The 24287-nt window shown below is 46.2% G+C and overlaps 1 long non-coding RNA gene across 1 annotated transcript; it reads right to left on the bottom strand.

The window, feature by feature from the left end:
* Positions 1–21391: 21391 nt before the first annotated feature.
* Positions 21392–23790, bottom strand: LOC123166821 (uncharacterized). Its single transcript, XR_006483708.1, has 2 exons — positions 23661–23790; positions 21392–21661 (listed from the first exon to the last, which is right to left on the bottom strand). It is a non-coding gene; the product is annotated as an uncharacterized lncRNA (long non-coding RNA).
* Between the last annotated feature and the right edge of the window lie 497 nt (positions 23791–24287).

Below are 24287 nucleotides of genomic sequence, written 5' to 3'. Positions count from 1 at the left end.
CTGTCATCGTCTGTGCCGTCGTCGTCATACTTCTAGTGACGGAAGGACACGGGGCCGTGTTAACCTTGTCCAGCCGCCGCCTGACTCTCGTGCAAGAGCCGCTCCGCTTTCTCCAACACCGTGCGACGCGAAGCCGTGGTACCCTGGCCTTACCGGCATTGGTGGAGGTGTCGCTAAATGACCATTCCTTGCCAATCTTGCCGAGCTCCCCGTCGGGGCGGTGGTGGCGGCATGCGGCCGTCTCCGCGGTGGTGACGAACCAGTCGAGAGCCCAGGCTGTCGCCAAGTCCGGGTCGTTGCGGACCTAGGCTGACGCCTCATCTGACTTGGCGAATGTGGTGCAGCGGTCGGGTTGGCTTCTCGGGATGACACGTCAGCATTGAAGGGCCGAGCCCGCCTGGTCGTGTCGGTCAGTGCCACCCTCTCGTCAAGTCCCATGGTTGCTTCTGGTTTGCAAAAAAAGGACGTCCGGATAGGTTCGTTGACGGTTGACTGGCAAAACACGTCCGGACCACGCGGTCCGAACAAATACGGGCGATTTGAAACATCTCAAAGTCCTGCTAAATCTAAAATATCTCATCTGCTAAAACTGAAACTTGACTTTGTCCTGCTAAATCTGAAACTTGATTTTGCTCCAGTATATCGTGCTCAATCGAGCATCACAAAGCAGTATCTACGGAAGTTCCCTAGTCCACGTGTTGGCAGCGGCAGTATCAATACTTTTTTTAGGAAGGCAGCGGCAACATCTTTTTTTTGAGAAAGGCGGCGGCAGTATCTACGCTGTTTCTTTTTCGGGAGGTGAATGGGCTGTTCACAGGGGGATTTCGCTCGTGGGCTGCAAGGCCTTTGAACCTACGTCAGAAGAAGTTTTGTCGCAAACCTTCCCTCTCGTTAGGGTTTCCTTTCCTCTCGCCGCCTCTGGCGACGTTGAGAAAAACTCCTTCCCTCGCCGCCGCTCCGTCGGGATTTCCCTACTAGGGTTGATTCAGGGGCAGCCTGGTGCTGCCGCCCGGCCTTGGTGGGGTGCCTGAAGGACGCGACGTTAGGGTTTTTTCATCTGCTAGGGTTCTATGGCGGGGGCAACAAGATCGATCAGTGAGATCTCACCAATGGCGCAGAGATCGGGTTCGGCTGCGGAGGGAAGCAAGGGTGGCAACCTTGATAAGCTGATGCAGGAGCTCGCCCTGAGGGAGGATGACCTTGATGATGTCGTCTTTGAGGAAGACGACGCACCACCGGAAGAGAACCTCCGGTGGATGATCTTGGCCCATGTCCATATGGACAAGTCTTTCAACACATATTGGTTCTTTCGTAACATGAAGTCAGCCTGGGATCTAGCAAGGGGAGTCAAGATCAAAACCCTAGAAGACAATCTGTTTATCATGCAATTCAATTGTCTAGGGGACTGGGAGAGGGTAACCCACGGAGGGCCATGGCACTTTCGGGGGAATCCGGTGATCATTGTCCCGTATGATGGCTACTCCAAGCCTACATCCATAGAGCTCTTCAAGTTTGAGATATGGGCAAGAATCATTGATCTCCCAATTGCATACCATGGAAAAGTGAAGGCGCTGGCTGCTAAGATCGGCGAGTTTGTTGACTCAGAACCATCTTCCTTCGACTTTGAAGGGAATTTTTACAGGGTGAGAATCCGTCTCGATGTTCGCAACCAACTCAAGAAGGCAACCTCCATAGTTCGTGGGGGTCAGAGGGAGATCTTTGCGGTGAAATACGAGAGGCTCCCGGACTGGTGTCAGGTATGCGGCATGATGGGACATGAGTTTAAAGAACACGGAGACAGTGTGCATCCCCCCTCGGTCTTAGTCTTCAAGAACCTAAGGGCGCCGGCAACAACTGCATGGGGAACGAGGCGCCGTAACAATGGTAAGAAACAGTCAAACCAAGGTGGAGGAGGAGAAAGCTCGGATCTGGAAAAGGATAGGAGTGCAATGGAGGGGGAGGACATGGATATGGAGGAATCTGACCAGAACCGGAAGCGATCTTCTAATGTGGTGGCGGCTGCTGCCATGGCAATGGCTTCCAAGGGAAGCCTGGAGCTTGTACCATCTGCTAACCAAAAAGGAGGAGCGGGTGTGGTCCCAATGAGCCCGCCACCAAAGCAAGATCCCCAGTGATCCAGAATGATGCAGCAGCCAGAGAAGGGGGCAAACACGGGGGTGAGGAAGAACCAGGCGGCACCCAAAAACCAAGATGCAACAACGGCGGCCTCCTCGTCAAAGGACCGCCAAGCACAATGAATCTGTTAAGCTGGAACTGCCGGGGTTTAGGCAACGCCCCGACAGTTCAAGAATTGCGCGAACTCGCGTTAAAGTTTGCCCCTAGAGTACTTTGTATTTTGGAAACGCAAATTAGCCAAGAGAGAGCTGAAAGTTTAGCATATGATAGTTCTTTTGCTGTTGGATCCATCGGTCAGAGCGGTGGCTTAGTTTTGTACTGGAACAATGAAATAAAAGTTGAAATTTTGGGTTACTCGCAGTATCACATTGATGTCAAGGTGTCGGATCTGGGGGGGACCCGGTGGAGGCTCTCGTGTTTCTATGGAGAAGCCCAGACACACCTAAGACACAGAACTTGGGACACAATGAAGAACCTGGCATCGCTACAACATATGCCGTGGGCATGTTTAGGCGATTTCAACGAGGTCCTTCGATATGATGAGCATGATGGTGTTGGTCAGAGAAGCCAAACGCAAATACAAGGTTTCAGAGATGCGGTCGATGTTTGTGGACTAATTGATCTTGGTTTCCAAGGCCAGAAGTGGACGTTTGAAACGAAAGTTACAGGAGGTACATACACGAGGGTGCGGCTTGACAGAGCGCTCGGATCTGCTGAGTGGTGCGCACAATTCCCACTAGCAGTGGTAGAACATCTTACTGGTGCAACCTCGGATCACTCTCCTATTTTGCTGAAGCTTGACCCACCTGCTAAAGGGCCGATGAAAGAGAGACTGTTCCGTTACGAATGCATGTGGGACACGCGAAAGAACATGCGGTGCCCCCATGTTTGGTTTTGGTAATTGATGACAATCTCTATGGACTAATGGTTTCCTTGAGTTATATTCCAAGGGTTTGTCCATAGGCTGTTCTTGGGGTCCATTTGTTGGTTTCAAGGAGAGTTTGTGATGACCAAGGTGCTATTAAGGAATTATCCAAAGATTGGTCTTGTGAGTGTTGAGCTTATTGCAAGCATGTCTTGGAGAAGAAGATTGTGTGATCATTCATGTATATCTTCAAGACATCATCCAAATGAAGAGAGTTGGAAAGATTCAAGGTTGATCAAGACTAAGTCAAGAGTGAATCAAGTTGATCAACTCACAAAGCGCACAAGATGTACCGAGGGATCAAGCGATCCCATGGTATGGTAAGCATTATCAATTATGCTTTGTGTACTAACCCATGGTCTTCATGAGAGTTCTTTGTGGGGTTAGGTTGCGATGTGCAAGTTCAAGTGAAGCGGGCAAGTTCAAGTAAAGCATCACGAAGAGATCAAATGCTTGAAGCTTGCCATCCATTGTGGTGACAATGGACTTGTGAAGATGTGCGGAAGGGTGGCTCACCCATAGTGGAGTATGGGGGAGCAATCAACTAGTCTTCATCGAGCCAACGCAATCAGGAAAGGTGGTCCATCTTGAGGGAGTCAAGATCGTCATCATCTAGCTCAAGTGGACCATGTGCAAGGCAAAGGTTTGCTCTTGATAGGTTTTCTATTTTACCGGTCTCATGATGGTAGTTGGGAGACCGGGTTATAGGATCGATTGCCGTACTATCAAGGGAGGCTCTCGATGAGTAGCTTGATCGTATCGTTCATAGAGAGCTCAAACCATTGCATCCTTGCATCATCTTTATTGGTTCTTGTTTGGTTCTTCTCTTTGTGAGTTTTGGAGCTTATGGTCATCTTGATGACAAGCTCGAGTTCATCGAAAACGGAGTTCACTCGCATCTTCTATGATGTTTTCGATGTTGGAGGTTATGCCGGTTCTTCTCGGTTGGAGGTTTCACTCCTCTGTTTTGATGCTACTCGTCTTCCTCTATCCAACAAGCTTGAGTTTGCTCAATTCCGAGCTCATATGCAGAAGTTATGGCAGTTTTGGTTTCCCGTGGAGTATACTTGTTTTCGTGGAAGTGGCTTTAGGATGGCGCCAGCGGTAGTACCGCGGTACCCAGCGGTAGTACCGCTTAGGAGTCACAGGCGGCAGTACCGCTCCGCAGCGGTAGTACCGCCGGTGGGTCCTCAGCAGTAGTACCGCTGCGGTACCAGGCCCCTACCGCGTCGACTCGAGGGGTCATTTTTCGTGTCGGATTGTGCGGTACTTCGCAGCAGCAGTAGAGCGGCACTGCCGCTCATGAGCGGTAGTACCGCCCTACCACCGCGGCAGTACCGCTCGAGTCCGTATCTCTCCTGCCCTCCTAACTCCACGGTAGTACCGCCCGGGGAAGCGGTAGTACCGCTGCTCTCAGCGGTAGTACCGCCCTCTGCGGGGCTGTTTTGGGGGTAACGGTTGGATTGTTCCCCCCCCACTATATAAGGGGGTCTTCTTCCCCATTCTACCTTATCCTTTGAGCTCGTGTTCTTCCCCCATTGTTGACCTTCTTCGAGCTTGCTAACTCTCAATCCCTCCATGGATTCTTGCTAGTTTTTGAGGGAAAAGAGAGAGGAGATCTAGATCCACATTTCCACCAATCACTTTCTCCTCTATGTGAGGGGAACCCCTTGGATCTAGATCTTGGAGTTCTTGGTGTTCTCCTTCTTGTTCTTTCTCTCATTTTCCTCCCTAGCATTAGTTGCTTCGGTGGGATTTGAGAGAGAAGGACTTGGGCACTCCGTGTGCCCTTGCCATTGCATTTGGTGCATCGTTTTGAGTTCTCCACGGTGATACGTGGAAGTTACAAGTTGAGAAGCTTATTACTCTTGGGTTCTTGGTACCCTTGAGCTTGTTCCTCTTGGGTGCTTGGTACCCTTGAGCTTGTTCCTCTTGGGTGCTTGGTACCCTTGAGCTTGTTCCTCTTGGTTGCTTGGTACCCTTGAGCTTGTTCCTCTTGGGTGCTTGGGCACTCTAGACGGTTGGTGGTGTTCGGAGCTCAATCATTGTGGTGTAAAGCTCCGGGCAAGCGTCGGGGTCTCCAATTAGGTTGTGGAGATAGCCCCGAGCAATTTGACAGGTATCGGTGACCGCCCCCAAGGGTTGCCAAAGTGTACGGGTTCGGTGACCGCCCCCAAGGGTTGCCATTTGTACGGGTTCGGTGACCGCCCTCAAGGGTCCCTTAGTGGAATCACGGCATCTTGCATTGTGCGAGGGCGTGAGGAGATTACGGTGGCCCTAGTGGCTTCTTGGGGAGCATTGTGCCTCCACACCGCTCCAGACGGAGATTAGCATCCGCAAGGGTGTGAACTTCGGGATATATCGTCGTCTCCGCGTGCCTCGGTTATCTCTTACCCGAGCCCTTTACTTATGCACTTTACTTTGTGATAGCCATATTGTTTCTTGGCATATATCTTGCTATCACTTAGTTGTTTACCTTGCTTAGCATAAGTTGTTGGTGCACATAGGTGAGCCTAGTTGTTTTAGGTTTTGTGCTTGTCAAATTAACCGTTACGTTTATTCCGCATTTGTTCAAGCCTCTACCGTAATTATTTTAAAGCGCCTATTCACCTCCCCCCCCCTCTAGGCGACATCCACGATCTTTCAACACGCATCCCGATTTGATCTCCACCGTCCTGCGTGCATGGGAGGCCAACGACCCTAATCTGACGGCGGCTGAGGTCCGAGTGAATCTAGAAGCACTGTCTAACAACTTAGGCGAGTGGAGCAAATCGACCTTTGGCAATGTCAAGGCTGAGATCAGAAAACTAAAGAAGGACCTACAACGGCTAAGGAGTGATCCTCTCCGAGTTGGCCCGAGCCATGTTGAGATCAAAGTTAATGATCGTCTTATTGAGCTATATCTGCGTGAGGAAGTGATGTGGCGTTAGCGGTCAAGGGTGGAATGGCTCTCTGCAGGTGACCGGAATACGCATTTCTTCCATCTTCGGGCTTCGGTGAGACGGCGGAAAAACTTGATTAAAGCTCTCCAGAAACATGATGGGCAATTAACAGAGGATCTTACGGAGATGCAGCAACTTGCGCAAGAGTTTTATAAAAATCTTTACACCTCTGAGGGAGTGGAAGGAGTAGATGATGTTCTCCAACATGTACCCTCGAAGGTAACAGCCGCTATGAATGAATCACTCATGGCACCTGAAGGAAATATGCCCTAGAGGCAATAATAAAGTATTATTTATTTCCTTATATCATGATAAATGTTTATTATTCATGCTAGAATTGTATTAACCGGAAACATAATACATGTGTGAATACATAGACAAACAGAGTGTCACTAGTATGCCTCTACTTGACTAGCTCGTTAATCAAAGATGGTTATGTTTCCTAGCCATAGACATGAGTTGTCATTTGATTAACGGGATCACCTCATTAGGAGAATGACGTGATTGACTTGACCCATTCCGTTAGCTTAGCACTCGATCGTTTAGTATGTTGCTATTGCTTTCTTCATGACTTATACATGTTCCTATGACTATGAGATTATGCAACTCCCGTTTACCGGAGGAACACTTTGTGTGCTACCAAACGTCACAACGTAACTGGGTGATTATAAAGGTGCTCTACAGGTGTCTCCAAAGGTACTTGTTGGGTTGGCGTATTTCGAGATTAGGATTTGTCACTCCGATTGTCGGAGAGGTATCTCTGGGCCCACTCAGTAATGCACATCACTATAAGCCTTGCAAGCATTGTGACTAATGAGTTAGTTGCGGGATGATGTATTACGGAACGAGTAAAGAGACTTGCCGGTAACGAGATTGAACTAGGTATCGAGATACCGACGATCGAATCTCGGGCAAGTAACATACCGATGACAAAGGGAACAACGTATGTTGTTATGCGGTCTGACCGATAAAGATCTTCGTAGAATATGTGGGAACCAATATGAGCATCCAGGTTCCGCTATTGGTTATTGACCGGAGAGGTGTCTCGGTCATGTCTACATAGTTCTCGAACCCATAGGGTCCGCACGCTTAATGTTACGATGACAGTTATATTATGAGTTTATATGTTTTGATGTACCGAAGGTTGTTCGGAGTCCCGGATGTGATCACGGACATGACGAGGAGTCTCGAAATGGTCGAGACATAAAGATTGATATATTGGAAGCCTATGTTTGGACATCGGAAGTGTTCCGGGTGAAATCGGGATTTTTCCGGAGTACCGGGAGGTTACCGGAACCCCCCGGTAACTTAATGGGCCTTATTGGGCCTAGGTGGAAGAGAGGAGAGGAGGCCAGGGCAGGGCCGCGCCCCCCTTCCCCCCAGTCCGAATAGGACAAGGAGAGGGGGGCGGCGCCCCCCTTCCTTCCTCCCCTCCACCTCTTCCCCTCTTCCACTCCTAGTCCAACATGGAAAGGGGGGGAGTCCTACTCCTCCTAGGCGCGCCTCTCCTCCTAGGCCGGCGGCCTCCCCCTTGCACCTTTATATACGGGGGCAGGGGCACCTCTAGACACACAATTGATCAACGATCTTTTAGCCGTGTGCGGTGCCCCCTCCACCATATTACACCTCGATAATATCGTAGCGGAGCTTAGGCGAAGCCCTGCGTCGGTAGAACATCATCATCGTCACCACGCCGTCGTGCTGACGAAACTCTCCCTCAACACTCGGCTGGATCGGAGTTCGAGGGACGTCATCGAGCTGAACGTGTGCTGAACTCGGAGGTGCCGTGCGTTCGGTACTTGATCGGTCGGATCGTGAAGACGTACGACTACATCAACCGCGTTGTGTTAACGCTTCCGCTTTCGGTCTACGAGGGTACGTGGACAACACTCTCCCCTCTCGTTGCTATGCATCACCATGATCTTGCGTGTGCGTAGAATTTTTTTGAAATTACTACGTTCCCCAACAGTGGCATCCGAGCCTGGTTTTATGCGTTGATGTTATGCACGAGTAGAACACAAGTGAGTTGTGGGCGATATAAGTCATACTGCTTACCAGCATGTCATACTTTGGTTCAGCGGTATTGTGAGATGAAGCGGCCCGGACCGACATTACGCGTACGCTTACGCGAGACTGGTTTCACCGTTGCGAGCACTCGTTGCTTAAAGGTGACTGGCGGGTGTCTGTCTCTCTCACTTTAGTTGAACCGAGTGTGGCTACGCCCGGTCCTTGCGAAGGTTAAAACAGCACCAACTTGACAAACTATCGTTGTGGTTTTGATGCGTAGGTAAGAACGGTTCTTGCTAAGCCCGTAGCAGCCACGTAAAACTTGCAACAACAAAGTAGAGGACGTCTAACTTGTTTTTGCAGGGCATGTTGTGATGTGATATGGTCAAGACATGATGCTATATTTTATTGTATGAGATGATCATGTTTTGTAACCGAGTTATCGGCAACTGGCAGGAGCCATATGGTTGTCGCTTTATTGTATGCAATGCAATCGCCATGTAATTGTTTTACTTTATCACTAAGCGGTAGCGATAGTCGTAAAAGCAATAGTTGGCGAGACGACAACGATGCTACGATGGAGATCAAGGTGTCGCGCCGGTGACGATGGTGATCATGACGGTGCTTCGGAGATGGAGATCACAAGCACAAGATGATGATGGCCATATCATATCACTTATATTGATTGCATGTGATGTTTATCTTTTATGCATCTTATCTTGCTTTGATTGACGGTAGCATTATAAGATGATCTCTCACTAAAATTTCAAGATAAAAGTGTTCTCCCTGAGTATGCACCGTTGCGAAAGTTCTTCGTGCTGAGACACCACGTGATGATCGGGTGTGATAGGCTCTACGTTCAAATACAACGGGTGCAAAACAGTTGCACACGCGGAATACTCAGGTTAAACTTGACGAGCCTAGCATATGCAGATATGGCCTCGGAACACGGAGACCGAAAGGTCGAGCGTGAATCATATAGTAGATATGATCAACATAGTGATGTTCACCATTGAAACTACTCCATCTCACGTGATGATCGGACATGGTTTAGTTGATTTGGATCACGTAATCACTTAGATGATTAGAGGGATGTCTATCTAAGTGGGAGTTCTTAAGTAATATGATTAATTGAACTTAAATTTATCATGAACTTAGTACCTGATAGTATCTTGCTTGTCTATGTTAATTGTAGATAAATGGCCCGTGCTGTTGTTCCGTTGAATTTTAATGCGTTCCTTGAGAAAGCAAAGTTGAAAGATGATGGTAGCAATTACACGGACTGGGTCCGTAACTTGAGGATTATCCTCATTGCTGCACAGAAGAATTACGTCCTGGAAGCACCGCTAGGTGCCAGGCCTCCTGCAAGAGCAACACCAGAAGTTATGAACGTCTGGCAGAGCAAAGCTGATGACTACTCGATAGTTCAGTGTGCCATGCTTTACGGCTTAGAACCGGGTCTTCAACGACGTTTTGAACGTCATGGAGCATATGAGATGTTCCAGGAGTTGAAGTTAATATTTCAAGCAAATGCCCGGATTGAGAGATATGAAGTCTCCAATAAGTTCTACAGCTGCAAGATGGAAGAGAATAGTTCTGTCAGTGAGCATATACTCAAAATGTCTGGGTATAATAATCACTTGATTCAACTGGGAGTTAATCTTCCGGATGATAGCGTCATTGACAGAATTCTTCAATCACTGCCACCAAGCTACAAGAGCTTCGTGATGAACTATAACATGCAAGGGATGAATAAGACAATTCCCGAGCTCTTCGCAATGCTAAAGGCAGCGGAGGTAGAAATCAAAAAGGAGCATCAAGTGTTGATGGTCAGTAAGACCACTAGTTTCAAGAAAAAGGGCAAAGGGAAGAAGAAGGGGAACTTCAAGAAGAACAGCAAGCAAGTTGCTGTTCAGGAGAAGAAACCCAAGTCTGGACCTAAGCCTGAAACTGAGTGCTTCTACTGCAAGCAGACTGGTCACTGGAAGCGGAACTGCCCCAAGTATTTGGCGGATAAGAAGGATGGCAAGGTTAACAAAGGTATATGTGATATACATGTTATTGATGTGTACCTTACTAATGCTCGCAGTAGCACCTGGGTATTTGATACTGGTTCTGTTGCTAATATTTGCAACTCGAAACAGGGGCTACGGATTAAGCGAAGATTGGCTAAGGACGAGGTGACGATGCGCGTGGGAAATGGTTCCAAAGTCGATGTGATCGCGGTCGGCACGCTACCTCTACATCTACCTTCGGGATTAGTTTTAGACCTAAATAATTGTTATTTGGTGCCAGCGTTGAGCATGAACATTATATCTGGATCTTGTTTAATGCGAGACGGTTATTCATTTAAATCAGAGAATAATGGTTGTTCTATTTATATGAATAATATCTTTTATGGTCATGCACCCTTGAAGAGTGGTCTATTTTTAATGAATCTCGATAGTAGTGACACACATATTCATAATGTCGAAGCCAAAAGATGCAGAGTTGATAATGACAGTGCAACTTATTTGTGGCACTGCCGTTTAGGTCATATCGGTGTAAAGCGCATGAAGAAACTCCATACTGATGGACTTTTGGAATCACTTGATTATGAATCACTTGGTACTTGCGAACCGTGCCTCATGGGCAAGATGACTAAAACACCGTTCTCCGGAACTATGGAGAGAGCAACAGATTTATTGGAAATCATACATACAGATGTATGTGGTCCGATGAATATTGAGGCTCGTGGCGGATATCGTTATTTTCTCACCTTCACAGATGATTTGAGCAGATATGGGTATATCTACTTAATGAAACATAAGTCTGAAACATTTGAAAAGTTCAAAGAATTTCAGAGTGAAGTTGAAAATCATCGTAACAAGAAAATAAAATTTCTACGATCTGATCGTGGAGGAGAATATTTGAGTTATGAGTTTGGTCTTCATTTGAAACAATGCGGAATAGTTTCGCAACTCACGCCACCCGGAACACCACAGCGTAATGGTGTGTCCGAACGTCGTAATCGTACTTTACTAGATATGGTGCGATCTATGATGTCTCTTACTGATTTACCGCTATCGTTTTGGGGTTATGCTTTAGAGACGGCTGCATTCACTCTAAATAGGGCACCATCAAAATCCGTTGAAACGACACCTTATGAACTATGGTTTGGCAAGAAACCAAAGTTGTCGTATCTTAAAGTTTGGGGTTGCGATGCTTATGTGAAGAAACTTCAACCTGATAAGCTCGAACCTAAATCGGAGAAATGTGTCTTCATAGGATACCCAAAGGAGACTGTTGGGTACACCTTCTATCACAGATCCGAAGGCAAGACATTCGTTGCTAAGAATGGATCCTTTCTAGAGAAGGAGTTTCTCTCGAAAGAAGTGAGTGGGAGGAAAGTAGAACTTGATGAGGTAACTGTACCTGCTCCCTTATTGGAAAGTAGATCATCACAGAAACCAGTTTCTGCGACACCTACACCAATTAGTGGGGAAGTTAATGATAATGATCATGAAACTTCAGATCAAGTTATTACTGAACCTCGTAGGTCAACCAGATTAAGATCCGCACCAGAGTGGTACGGTAATCCTGTTCTGGAGGTTATGTTACTAGACCATGACGAACCTACGAACTATGAAGAAGCGATGGTGAGCCCAGATTCCGCAAAATGGCTTGAGGCCATGAAATCCGAGATGGGATCCATGTATGAGAACAAAGTATGGACTTTGGTTGACTTGCCCGATGGTCGGCAAGCCATTGAAAATAAATGGATCTTCAAGAAGAAGACTGACGCTGACGGTAATGTTACTGTCTATAAAGCTCGACTTGTTGCGAAAGGTTTTCGACAAGTTCAAGGGATTGACTACGATGAGACCTTCTCACCCGTAGCGATGCTTAAGTCTGTCCGAATCATGTTAGCAATTGCCGCATTTTATGATTATGAAATTTGGCAAATGGATGTCAAAACTGCATTCCTGAATGGATTTCTGGAAGAAGAGTTGTATATGATGCAACCGGAAGGTTTTGTCGATCCAAAGGGAGCTAACAAAGTGTGCAAGCTCCAGCGATCCATTTATGGACTGGTGCAAGCCTCTCGGAGTTGGAATAAACGCTTTGATAGTGTGATCAAAGCATTTGGTTTTATACAGACTTTTGGAGAAGCCTGTATTTACAAGAAAGTGAGTGGGAGCTCAGTAGCATTTCTGATATTATATGTGGATGACATATTGCTGATTGGAAATGATATAGAATTTCTGGATAGCATAAAGGGATACTTGAATAAGAGTTTTTCAATGAAAGACCTCGGTGAAGCTGCATATATATTAGGCATCAAGATCTATAGAGATAGATCAAGACGCTTAATTGGACTTTCACAAAGCACATACCTTGACAAAGTTTTGAAGAAGTTCAAAATGGATCAAGCAAAGAAAGGGTTCTTGCCTGTACTACAAGGTGTGAGATTGAGTAAGACTCAATGCCCGACCACTGCAGAAGATAGAGAGAAGATGAAAGATGTTCCCTATGCTTCAGCCATAGGCTCTATCATGTATGCAATGCTGTGTACCAGACCTGATGTGTGCCTTGCTATAAGTTTAGCAGGGAGGTACCAAAGTAATCCAGGAGTGGATCACTGGACAGCGGTCAAGAACATCCTGAAATACCTGAAAAGGACTAAGGATATGTTTCTCGTTTATGGAGGTGACAAAGAGCTCATCGTAAATGGTTACGTTGATGCAAGCTTTGACACTGATCCGGACGATTCTAAATCGCAAACCGGATACGTATTTACATTGAACGGTGGAGCTGTCAGTTGGTGCAGTTCTAAGCAAAGTGTCGTGGCGGGATCTACGTGTGAAGCGGAGTACATAGCTGCTTCGGAAGCAGCAAATGAAGGAGTCTGGATGAAGGAGTTCATATCCGATCTAGGTGTCATACCTAGTGCATCGGGACCAATGAAAATCTTTTGTGACAATACTGGTGCAATTGCCTTAGCAAAGGAATCCAGATTTCACAAGAGAACCAAGCACATCAAAAGACGCTTCAATTCCATCCGGGATTTAGTCCAGGTGGGAGACATAGAAATTTGCAAGATACATACGGATCTGAATGTTGCAGACCCGTTGACTAAGCCTCTTCCACGAGCAAAACATGATCAGCACCAAGACTCCATGGGTGTAAGAATCATTACTGTGTAATCTAGATTATTGACTCTAGTGCAAGTGGGAGACTGAAGGAAATATGCCCTAGAGGCAATAATAAAGTATTATTTATTTCCTTATATCATGATAAATGTTTATTATTCATGCTAGAATTGTATTAACCGGAAACATAATACATGTGTGAATACATAGACAAACAGAGTGTCACTAGTATGCCTCTACTTGACTAGCTCGTTAATCAAAGATGGTTATGTTTCCTAGCCATAGACATGAGTTGTCATTTGATTAACGGGATCACCTCATTAGGAGAATGACGTGATTGACTTGACCCATTCCGTTAGCTTAGCACTCGATCGTTTAGTATGTTGCTATTGCTTTCTTCATGACTTATACATGTTCCTATGACTATGAGATTATGCAACTCCCGTTTACCGGAGGAACACTTTGTGTGCTACCAAACGTCACAACGTAACTGGGTGATTATAAAGGTGCTCTACAGGTGTCTCCAAAGGTACTTGTTGGGTTGGCGTATTTCGAGATTAGGATTTGTCACTCCGATTGTCGGAGAGGTATCTCTGGGCCCACTCGGTAATGCACATCACTATAAGCCTTGCAAGCATTGTGACTAATGAGTTAGTTGCGGGATGATGTATTACGGAACGAGTAAAGAGACTTGCCGGTAACGAGATTGAACTAGGTATCGAGATACCGACGATCGAATCTCGGGCAAGTAACATACCGATGACAAAGGGAACAACGTATGTTGTTATGCGGTCTGACCGATAAAGATCTTCGTAGAATATGTGGGAACCAATATGAGCATCCAGGTTCCGCTATTGGTTATTGACCGGAGAGGTGTCTCGGTCATGTCTACATAGTTCTCGAACCCGTAGGGTCCGCACGCTTAACGTTACGATGACAGTTATATTATGAGTTTATATGTTTTGATGTACCGAAGGTTGTTCGGAGTCCCGGATGTGATCACGGACATGACGAGGAGTCTCGAAATGGTCGAGACATAAAGATTGATATATTGGAAGCCTATGTTTGGACATCGGAAGTGTTCCGGGTGAAATCGGGATTTTTCCGGAGTACCGGGAGGTTACCGGAACCCCCCGGTAACTTAATGGGCCTTATTGGGCCTAGGTGGAAGAGAGGAGAGGAGGCCAGGGCAGGGCCGCGCCCCCCTTCCCCCCAGTCCGAATAGGACAAGGAGAGGGGGGCGGCGCCCCCTTCCTTCCTCCCCTCCACCTCTTTCCCCCTTCCACTCCTAGTCCAACATGGAAAGGGGGGAGTCCTACTCCCGGTAGGAGTAGGACTCCTCCTGGCGCGCCTCTACCTCCTAGGCCGGCGGCCTCCCCCTTGCACCTTTATATACGGGGGCAGGGGGCACCTCTAGACACACAATTTATCAACGATCTTTTAGCCGTGTGTGGTGCCCCCCTCCACCATATTACACCTCGATAATATCGTAGCAGAGCTTAGGCGAAGCCTTGCGTCGGTAGAACATCATCATCGTCACCACGCCGTCGTGCTGACGAAACTCTCCCTCAACACTCGGCTGGATCGGAGTTCGAGGGACGTCATCGAGCTGAACGTGTGCTGAACTCAGAGGTGCCGTGCGTTTGGTACTTGATCGGTCGGATCGTGAAGACGTACGACTACATCAACCGCGTTGTGTTAACGCTTCCGCTTTCGGTCTACGAGGGTACGTGGACAACACTCTCCCCTCTCGTTGCTATGCATCACCATGATCTTGCGTGTGCGGTAGAATTTTTTTGAAATTACTACGTTCCCCAACAGCACCATATAAGGAGGAAGAAGTAAAGAAGGTGATGTTCCAAATGTTCCCTTCAAAGGCGCCCGGCCCCGATGGGTTTCCGGCACACTTTTTTCAGCGCCACTGGGATATATGCGGAGCCTTGGTCACGAGGGCGGTTTTGAGCATAGTAAGGGGAGAGGAGAGCCCGGCTTGTGTCAATGACACAATGTTGGTTTTAATTCCAAAGGTATCGAACCCCACTTTGTTATCTCAATTCCGGCCAATAAGTCTATGCAATGTCTTTTATAAAATAGCTTCGAAGGTACTAGCCAACCGTTTGAAGTCAATACTCCCAGACATTATCTCAGAGGAGCAGTCTGCTTTTGTTCCCGGAAGGCTTATCTCTGACAACATAATTTCAGCTTATGAGTGTTTGCATTTTATGAAGAGAAACCGGTCAAGAAACAACAACCACTGTGCGCTAAAGCTCGATATGATGAAGGCGTATGATAGAGTGGAATGGAATTATTTGGAAGCAATCATGAGGAAGTTGGGGTTTGCTGCACCATGGGTATCCATTGTCATGAACATGGTCAGGACCGTCTCTTTCTCTATCTTGTTTAATGGAAGCAAATTGGAGGAGTTCAAGCCAACACGAGGTATCCGTCAGGGAGATCCAATCTCTCCATACCTTTTCTTGCTAGCAGCAGAGGGCCTTTCATGCCTCTTGAAATCTCAAAGTGAATCATCCCAGCTCAGCGGCATTAAGGTGGCGCCATCGGCACCGTCGGTGAACCATCTTTTATTCGCGGATGATAGCCTGTTGTTTTTCAAGGCGAGTGCAGATGGAGCAGAGGAGGTGTCACACCTTTTGGATACATATTGCAGGGCCTCGGGCCAACGCATTAATAGGGATAAGTCGTCTATTTTCTTCAGTAAGGGATGCCCTCAGCAGTCAAGGGGTGTCTACATGTTCCAAACGAGTCTCTAAGTGACAGATATTTGGGCATGCCCACAGATGTGGGACACTCGAAAAGGAGCACGTTTAAATACTTGAGCGACAGCGTTTGGGACAAGGTGAAAGGCTGGATGGGGAAGTGTTTATCAGCTGGTGGCAAGGAGGTACTCATCAAGTCAGTGGCCCAGGCTATCCCTGTTTACTCAATGTCATGCTTTAAGCTGCCAAGAGGACTGTGTGATCACATTAATTCTATCATTAGGAAATTTTGGTGGGGCTGCAAGCAAGGACAGAGGAAGCCAACATGGGTTTCGTGGGAGGTCATGACAAGGCCAAAGTACCTGGGAGGCCTAGGATTCAGAGATCTGGAACTTTTCAACCTCGCATTGTTGGCGAGACAGGCCTGGAGGGTGCTGCAAGATCCCTCGACTTTGAGTGCCAGAATCCTCAAAGCATCATACTTTCCCACTACAGATTTGCTTAGTGCTGAACTTGGTTCAAGGCCATCACAGATTTGGCATGCGATTTTGGAGGGTCGGGATATTCTGAAACAGGGTATTATCCGAAGAATAGGTAATGGGCAGTCGACCAACATATGGACACACAATTGGCTACCAAAGAAGGGTTCGCTCCGACCTATCACCTGTCTGATCCCGGATCCACCTCAACTTGTTTCGGACCTGCTTACTCCAGCAACGGCATCCTGGAGCGTGGACCTAGTCCGTTCTCTATTTCTTCCAACCGATGCGGAGGCGGTTCTGAGAATTCCTGTGTGCACGAGCAATGTTGATGATTTTTGGTCATGGCATCCAGATTCTAAAGGAAGGTTCACTGTCAGTTCAGCGTACAAATTCATTATCAAGACAAAGATAACAAGAGAGAATTGGCTTGAGGGCAGAGGCGGGTCATCTAGCTCGGACCGAGAAGAGAAGGATTGGTGCAAACTTTGGTCGTTGACTGTCCCATCAAAGATCAGAGTGTTCCTGTGGCGTCTTGCACGTCACTCATTACCTACAACAGATGTCCTCAACAAGAGAAATATGTCAACACGAGATGCGTGTCCACTGTGCGGCTCTCCTGACTCATGGCGCCATGCGCTTGTCGCCTGCACATCAGCGAGGTGCACGTGGGCTCTATCTGATCTGGAGCTGGTGGCTAGAATGGCGGAGAACACTGAACCCCGAGCGAAGAATTGGATCTTCCAGCTCCATGAGGTTCTTGAGCACAAGCTTTTCACAAAGATGGCCGTAACTTTATGGGCAGTGTGGTATGCGAGGAGGCAGGTGATACACGAAGGAATATTTCAATCACCCATGCAGACCTATTCTTTTGTGGAGTCCTATCTTCGCGAGCTGGAACCAAGTCAGGGAAAAAACACCCCCTCGGGTCTCTGCTACACCTAGGAGGGAAGCTGAACGAAGATGGATAGCCTCACCAGCCGGGTTGGTGAAGGTCAACGTCGATGGAGCGGTGGCAAGGCGCGGCCGTGGCGGGGCCGTTGCCGCAGTATGCCGAGACCACACGGGTCTATATCTAGGGTCCTCGACGGTGGTTTATAATGGAGTTTTTGATCCGACGATCTTGGAAACTTATGCGTGCAGGGAGGCTCTGGCACTTGCTAGTGATCTGCAAGTGTCACATATGATAATAGCATCGGATTGCCAAGGTGTGGTCAATGACATCAACCAAGGAACAGGAGGCCCGCACTCTGCGATCATCCAGGAGATTTTGGGGCATAGAAATATGTTCACTTCTGTTTCCTTTGTTCATGAGCGTAGAAATTTTAATTTCGAGGCTCACAATCTTGCCAAATTAGCTTGTAATCTTCAGTTTGGTAGACATTTATGGTTGGTCACCCTTATGACCAACGTATTGTACCCATGAACATTACTGATAATCAATAAAGTGGCGAGATTCCTTAAAAAAAAAACCTACGTCAGACGATCTGGTTCCGCCATCGGAGGCAGGGCTTTGCTCACTTCAATGGAGTTGGGCCGCCGGCGTTCTTCCGAGCCAGGCCCTGCCGGCGGAGCGGACTACCTCAACGCCCTCCCCGACGATCTTCTCCTCCTGGTCCTCGCCCGCCTCGGCTGCGCCGCCGCCGCCGCGCGCACCGGCCTCCTCTCCCGCCGGTGGCGCGGCCTCTTGGCCCACCTCCGCGACCTCGCCTTCCGAAGGATCGCATTTCCGTCGCTCCAGGCGGCGCTCAACCGCGTCGCCCTCCCCCCTCCGGCGGTCTCCCTCCTCGAGATCCGCGTCTCCGACGAGCACCTGCCCATCTCCGGCGCCGGCGCCGTCACATCGGTGCTGCGCGCAGCCGCACTGCTCGCGCCGGAGAAGCTCGTCTTCGGCCTCCCGTGGGACCCAGATCCGACTTCCACAGAGGTCGACCTGCCGTGCTTCCACCGCGCCACCTCGATCGTGCTGGAGAGGACCCCCTTCGTCCTCGGCACAAGAGCCGAGTTCCCCGCGCTCCAGACGCTGACCCTCACGGGCTGCCAACTGGACGGCCTCGGAGCCTTGCTCTCCCTCTGCCCACACCTGCGCGTGCTCAGGCTCGGTCCTCATTTGGCTCGGCGATGACGACTGGACAGTCCACTCAACGTCACTGCAGGAGCTTGTCATGGACAGCGAGAATTTGTGGGCGCGGCCGGTCGACATTGTTGCCCCCATGCTCAAGCAGTTAACGCTGTTCTTACACGCCTACAATCTAGTGACCATGTCCATCTTGGCACCAATGCTGGAGAATGTCTCATGGCAATGCCTCTATGCTAAACTTTATGTATGATACAAATCTGCCAATCTGCTTTGCAGAGCTGCTTTACCTTTTCCGATGAAGAGGCCAACTTTGCACAGGAGATAGAGAAGCATATGATTGTCGGCTTCTCTGCTTTGGAGCTACATTTGTCAGCAACGGGCCATGTCTTTGGAGCATTTGTGTCTTATCTTCTTGGGTTGGATTGGATTCGTAGTGCTATACGGAGACTTAAGGTCACCCTTCTGAGATTTGAGGTGGTGCCCCCCTCTGCTTATGTATCTCAATAGTAAAATTTGATAGTAATTCACATTTTTGGTTTTAGGATGAACAAATATGCCCTGCAGATTGTCCTTGTGAGTCTACGAACTGGAGGACCCAAATTATCCCCTTGACTGCTCTTGAAGAAGTAGAAATAGATGGCTTCAAAGGACATGCTCATGAACATGATTTCTTGAAACTAATATTTGGCTGTGCACCAGTTCTTAAAAGAATGGTTGTGAAGCTGTCAAATGAGGTCTCGTCAAGTAATGATAGATGCACGAAAATATATGACATCTTCAGGGGGTATTCTTCTGTGAAATGCAATGTTTATCCCAGCTCCGGTAAGTTGCATGCTTTTTGATGCAACAAGAATATAAGTTAAGCTGGCAGTAAATTTTCATGTTGTACAAAATCCCGTGTTGTTGGAATGTGGCTTATACATGCCAATTATAAGGTTTGGCTGTACATGTATCCTTACTATAACCTAAATATGCTATTAATACATAATGCCATGCTTTCAATGTGTGTTAGCGAAAAACATATGATATATTACTGCTGAGTTTGTCTGGACATTCCCTTGTATTTTTATAAAACTGAAGCTTAATGGTGGATGGAGTTAAAATACTTGAAACCTTTTATGTAGTTGCCGTTTTGCTTGATGCAATCTTCTTTATTAGATATACCATTTCCTTTTGCATCTGTACTCAGTAACCATAGAAAGTTTGATAATAGCTGAAGTTAGTTGAAGTATGTCTGAATTTCGCCAGTCTTCAGGTTTGGCCGCCAAAAATTATTCAGTTCCAGCTACATTCTGTTGAGCAAGTACTTTGCTATTTTGTTCCAACTCTCTTCTTCCTATGAAAATGGCAAGTCTTTTGCCTCGTTTAAAAAAATTATGATTTATTTGCCAGTAACAACAATCTTCTAGATATATAACTAAATGACTATAATTGCATACTGTGATACTAACTGGAGCTGCTTTCAATTTGCCTCCTTTGCAGGGTTAATGCATCGCAGGCAAGGTTGCCGGTTGACATGATTCTCATCCCTACGTGGACAAGATCATCCTTCCCCATGCCGGACATCTCTATACATTAGTTGGTTTCAGGATTTTGCTTGGTTTCTTCAGCCCATAAAAAGACGGGTTGTTTTGGCTGTGCACTGCTGCTGTAGGCTCAGGTTGTTGCACTCTTAGGTAAGAGTATTTTTTGGTCCTAGATATTCTGCTCAACCGATATATGTCAGCCTAGTGGTCCAAGCGATTCTGTTAACCCTATGATTTCTATTGCATTTCACTGTCTCGTTTCATTTTGATGCCCTGTTTCTTTGCCAGAAATATATTGAGCAGCAGAGAATGTTCACCCCATAGCTCTTTATTTTGATGCATGGTGATCAGCCCACCGTCTTGGTGTGTGTGTGAATTGTGTGATGTTTCCTCTCTTCTCTGGACTACCACACCCTATATGATGAACAAAGTTGCATCTGTACTCATTCTAGCTATTCCTTGGGTTACTTTGTAAATTCAGTATTGACCTGTGAGAATTTTCCAGCAACTTCCGCTTAGTATAAACTCAGAGATTGTACTATCTTGAACAAGTCAGACCCTTCACCTTCAGTGTTTGATGGTGTTTGATGTCGCCATGTGTATATAAATAATCAAACATGTTAGTTATGGTATCGATGTATGTAACAGCTAGACACGAGTAAAGGTTTATTGATGGTCTCTGGCACCAATACATTGAGGAATATGTTTGTTTCAACATATATTGGTGTGCATATATTCTGAGCCACAGATGAATATCATCTCTCTTTGTATCTCCAGCACCCAGGATAACAAATCTTGATAACGCCATTCTTGAACCAATATGCCATTCTCTGTATGTCTAGGTAAATTAAGGCAACTGAATTTATACAAACAGAGTGGGAACAACTAGGATAGAATCTGACCTTACGTTGCAAAAATAGAAAAAGCAAGGCTCAGCGGTTGGATGGAAGATGGATGGCACAGATTCTGATGGAGGATGGCAAGCCACTTAAGGGCAGATTTTACGGAAAAAAACCCTACTAACAGTTAGATATAAAACAGAAACTTTGCAGCAACAACCTCAACTATCTCATCTTTCCCTCCAACAACCATTTATAGATCTGCACAGTCATTTATAGATACCCCATTTCCTATTAGTTTTACAAAAAAATCTTTGCACATATCTATTTCATGAAATACATGTATATTTCAGTACATCATCGCTAGTTATGCAAGGAAACTGAAGATGTTTGTCATGAAAAAGTATGCAAGTATCTATCACAAATATGCTGAGTACATTGAGAAAATTATACCATACTCTTCAAGCATAACTAAATGTACATTTCAAACTGGGCCATCATAGATGGAACACAACACAAGAGGCATACATACATATCGACCGATACATGGGAGGATCATTTTCAGTACATGCCCGGCAAGACTGGGACCTAAGGACTAATACGATCACTGCTCAACAAGCATTGCTATTAAAAATGGATCAGGAACTGTAAGGAAGGGAAGTCTGGACTATCTTGATGGCACATGACATGAAACCTGTCTTTTCCTCCAGTTCGAGCTTCAGTTGAGCACAAGCACGCATAGGTGTATGCTCAACAAAAGAATTAAAATTATCCTGCAGAGAAATTCTTGCAGCTATAAGGAAGGGAAGTCTTCGGTAAACACCTCTTCTCTCCATTTGCAGTCCCGATGCTTCAGCTGGTCAGAGGGCATCATACATCTACAAAATACAAGAACAATTTTATAGTTCACATTACAAGGCAAGAATAGGAAATAATTATGTTCTCTGGTGGATTAAAAGTTTGTAAAGATTTGAATTATAGTTCAGTCATGTGCATACATTCCTATATTGCTTGGTGAGTAGTAGCTCGCACATAATAGTTATCTGAACCATGATAATTCTGTTAATTTCCACCCAGTTTACCACTACAGTTTCTACACTACTGTAACAAAAACATAGTAGCTGTAAGTACACAAGCAGAGTGTTATTGCATAATTTAGAAGAAAAATATGTTTGTTTTCCACTAAGGAAAGAGATGTAATGTTGTCTGATTTATGGTTCGGAGTAGAGTGGAATCATACCTGGTACCAACGAATGTGAAGTGAAAACAACAATTTATACTTACTGAAGCCCTAAAATCTCAAACAGAAACCCTATTCTTGGGTGCCCCTTTTACACAAAAAATCTACGTACTGTGAGAGGGATAATATTAACCTAGAGAAAAACATGGGAATAACCACCATCAGATTGAACTAGTATGTACAATTTTCGCAAAATTAGTATGTAAGAATAGCGTCACTCAATCTCAAAAGTCTTAGTTGTCTTGCAACAGCAACATCTCAGTCAATAATATTAGACATGGATAATGGAGACAAGTGCATATCTATTGCTCTTCCATGATTTACTGGACTTGTTGAAGAATACATATATGAACAGTCTATTTATGGCCTTACAAGCATATTTGCAGAGAATCAGAGAGTATACTTACAGCAAGTACAATTACTTCTATTATTTACAGAAAACAATAGAGAGTTGGGTAAGTCCACTGTTGTGATTCAGAGATAACATTTTTAATGTCAATGCTATAATTAAAGAGGAGAATATTAATTAACTTTGATGTGAATTTGACTCTACTGAAATGGGATGTGATGGGTTAATCAGGTGAAAGAGATGCATATATTTCTTCAACACAATGCAAAAGTGAAAGGAAATGCACAACCAAAGTTCCAGAGACATACCACACACCAAAGAATGATTCTAACTCAACTTATTTGTAAGATGCTTCAGATTGTAGCCACAATAAATTGGAAGAGGTTACTTCAAATTGAAGAAAGCGCAGTCTCACAGAAGTTGTAGCAGCAATGGAATGCTAGTTCTCCCAAAAATTGGTAACATGTTTTAGAGAAAATACTTTGAAGCCGCTGCTATGTTTCCTGAACAAATGTCACACAAAAAATCGTGCCAGCAGAGCAGAGAAGTGAAACACGGGACAAATAAACAGATGTAGACGATGCCACCGCCGAGCTCCAGTATGTTACACGCATGATAAATCTGTAGGAATATAATGCCATTTTTTACAAACAAATGAGGAAGACCAAAGAACTAATACATTGTTTCACTAGAAAATACTACCATGATTTAGTTTCAATGGAAGTACTGAAAAATAGATAGGGCTCTGCAAAATCATTGGAGTGGCACATATTGCAGTGTTACTGAATTTCAGCATTGTGCCAACAAGCACTTCACGTTCAGGTAATTGAACAGGCACATGAAATTACTTTGTACTCATGTATCAGTCAAATTGATGAAAGTTGAGTAGTTGACAGTACGAGTAGGCAACCGTGAGAAATTGTATGAGATGGCAGCAGACAAGAAGTGTCAGGATTCATAGGTGACATTCTTCTACTATCTCCATTCAGGACATTAAACAACCTGCAGAGCCAGCCACGGATAGATAATATTTGTACAGTGCGATACTACTACTACTCATGATTCAGGAGAGCACACTATCATAGAATATTGCAATCAGGATGTAATTGTTGACAATATCAGGCAATTATAAAAAAAATGCTATGCCTAATTGCTCAAAAAATATAATGTAAGCAAGATATAGCAAGTTTTTTCATTGATTAATTTTCCTCCGCATGGACACAGAGATATCCCCAGATTTTACCCCAAAATTAGCATAAAGAGAATGATGGGGGGTTGAGGACAGTACCGAGGCGAGTTTGTTCCCCCGCAACCGCAGCTTAGCACATGGAGAGGTCCGTTCAAAGCAGCCGGGCCGCCGCTGACGAGACGGCGAAGAGCCGTCGGAGCGCAGATGGAACGGCACCTACACGGGCGTACTCGCCCAGCTAGGCACCTGTCAGGACCCAAGCCGAGAGTTTACTGACGAAGAGAGGCAGCCACAGGAGATTCAGAGAAGCGACGGTCAAGATGAGCGCTAGAGATATCAACGGCTCGGATTCCATCCTCACCGTTTCCTGTAACTGTTACTTTTGTCGACACCGTTGTGATCTGTAACAGTTCCGTTAGTGCGTGAGCTGTGAGCTGTCCGGTTAGCTTATAAGGCACGCGAAGGGGAGGAGATGGACAAGAAGATTCCTAGCATATGCTGTAGTTGTTAGAACCCTAGCTAGCGAACCAAGTCGGGGTCTCTGATCTCGCGAAATTCTCCAATTTGTATCCCTAAATTTCTACTGTTTTTCCACTGATAATGCAAGAGATTGAGAGGATCGCCTTGTTCTGGTAATTTGATCCTCACAGCACCGGATCTGTGCCGCCGCCACCTTCAGCGAGATAGAGGGAGATGAACGAGAGGGTAGGTCCAGGAGGGAGCTGC

This window comes from Triticum aestivum, chromosome 7D, assembly GCF_018294505.1.
Source record: "Triticum aestivum cultivar Chinese Spring chromosome 7D, IWGSC CS RefSeq v2.1, whole genome shotgun sequence".
NCBI classification, from domain to species: domain Eukaryota; kingdom Viridiplantae; phylum Streptophyta; class Magnoliopsida; order Poales; family Poaceae; genus Triticum; species Triticum aestivum.
This window is presented reverse-complemented; position numbering and strand designations above follow the sequence as displayed.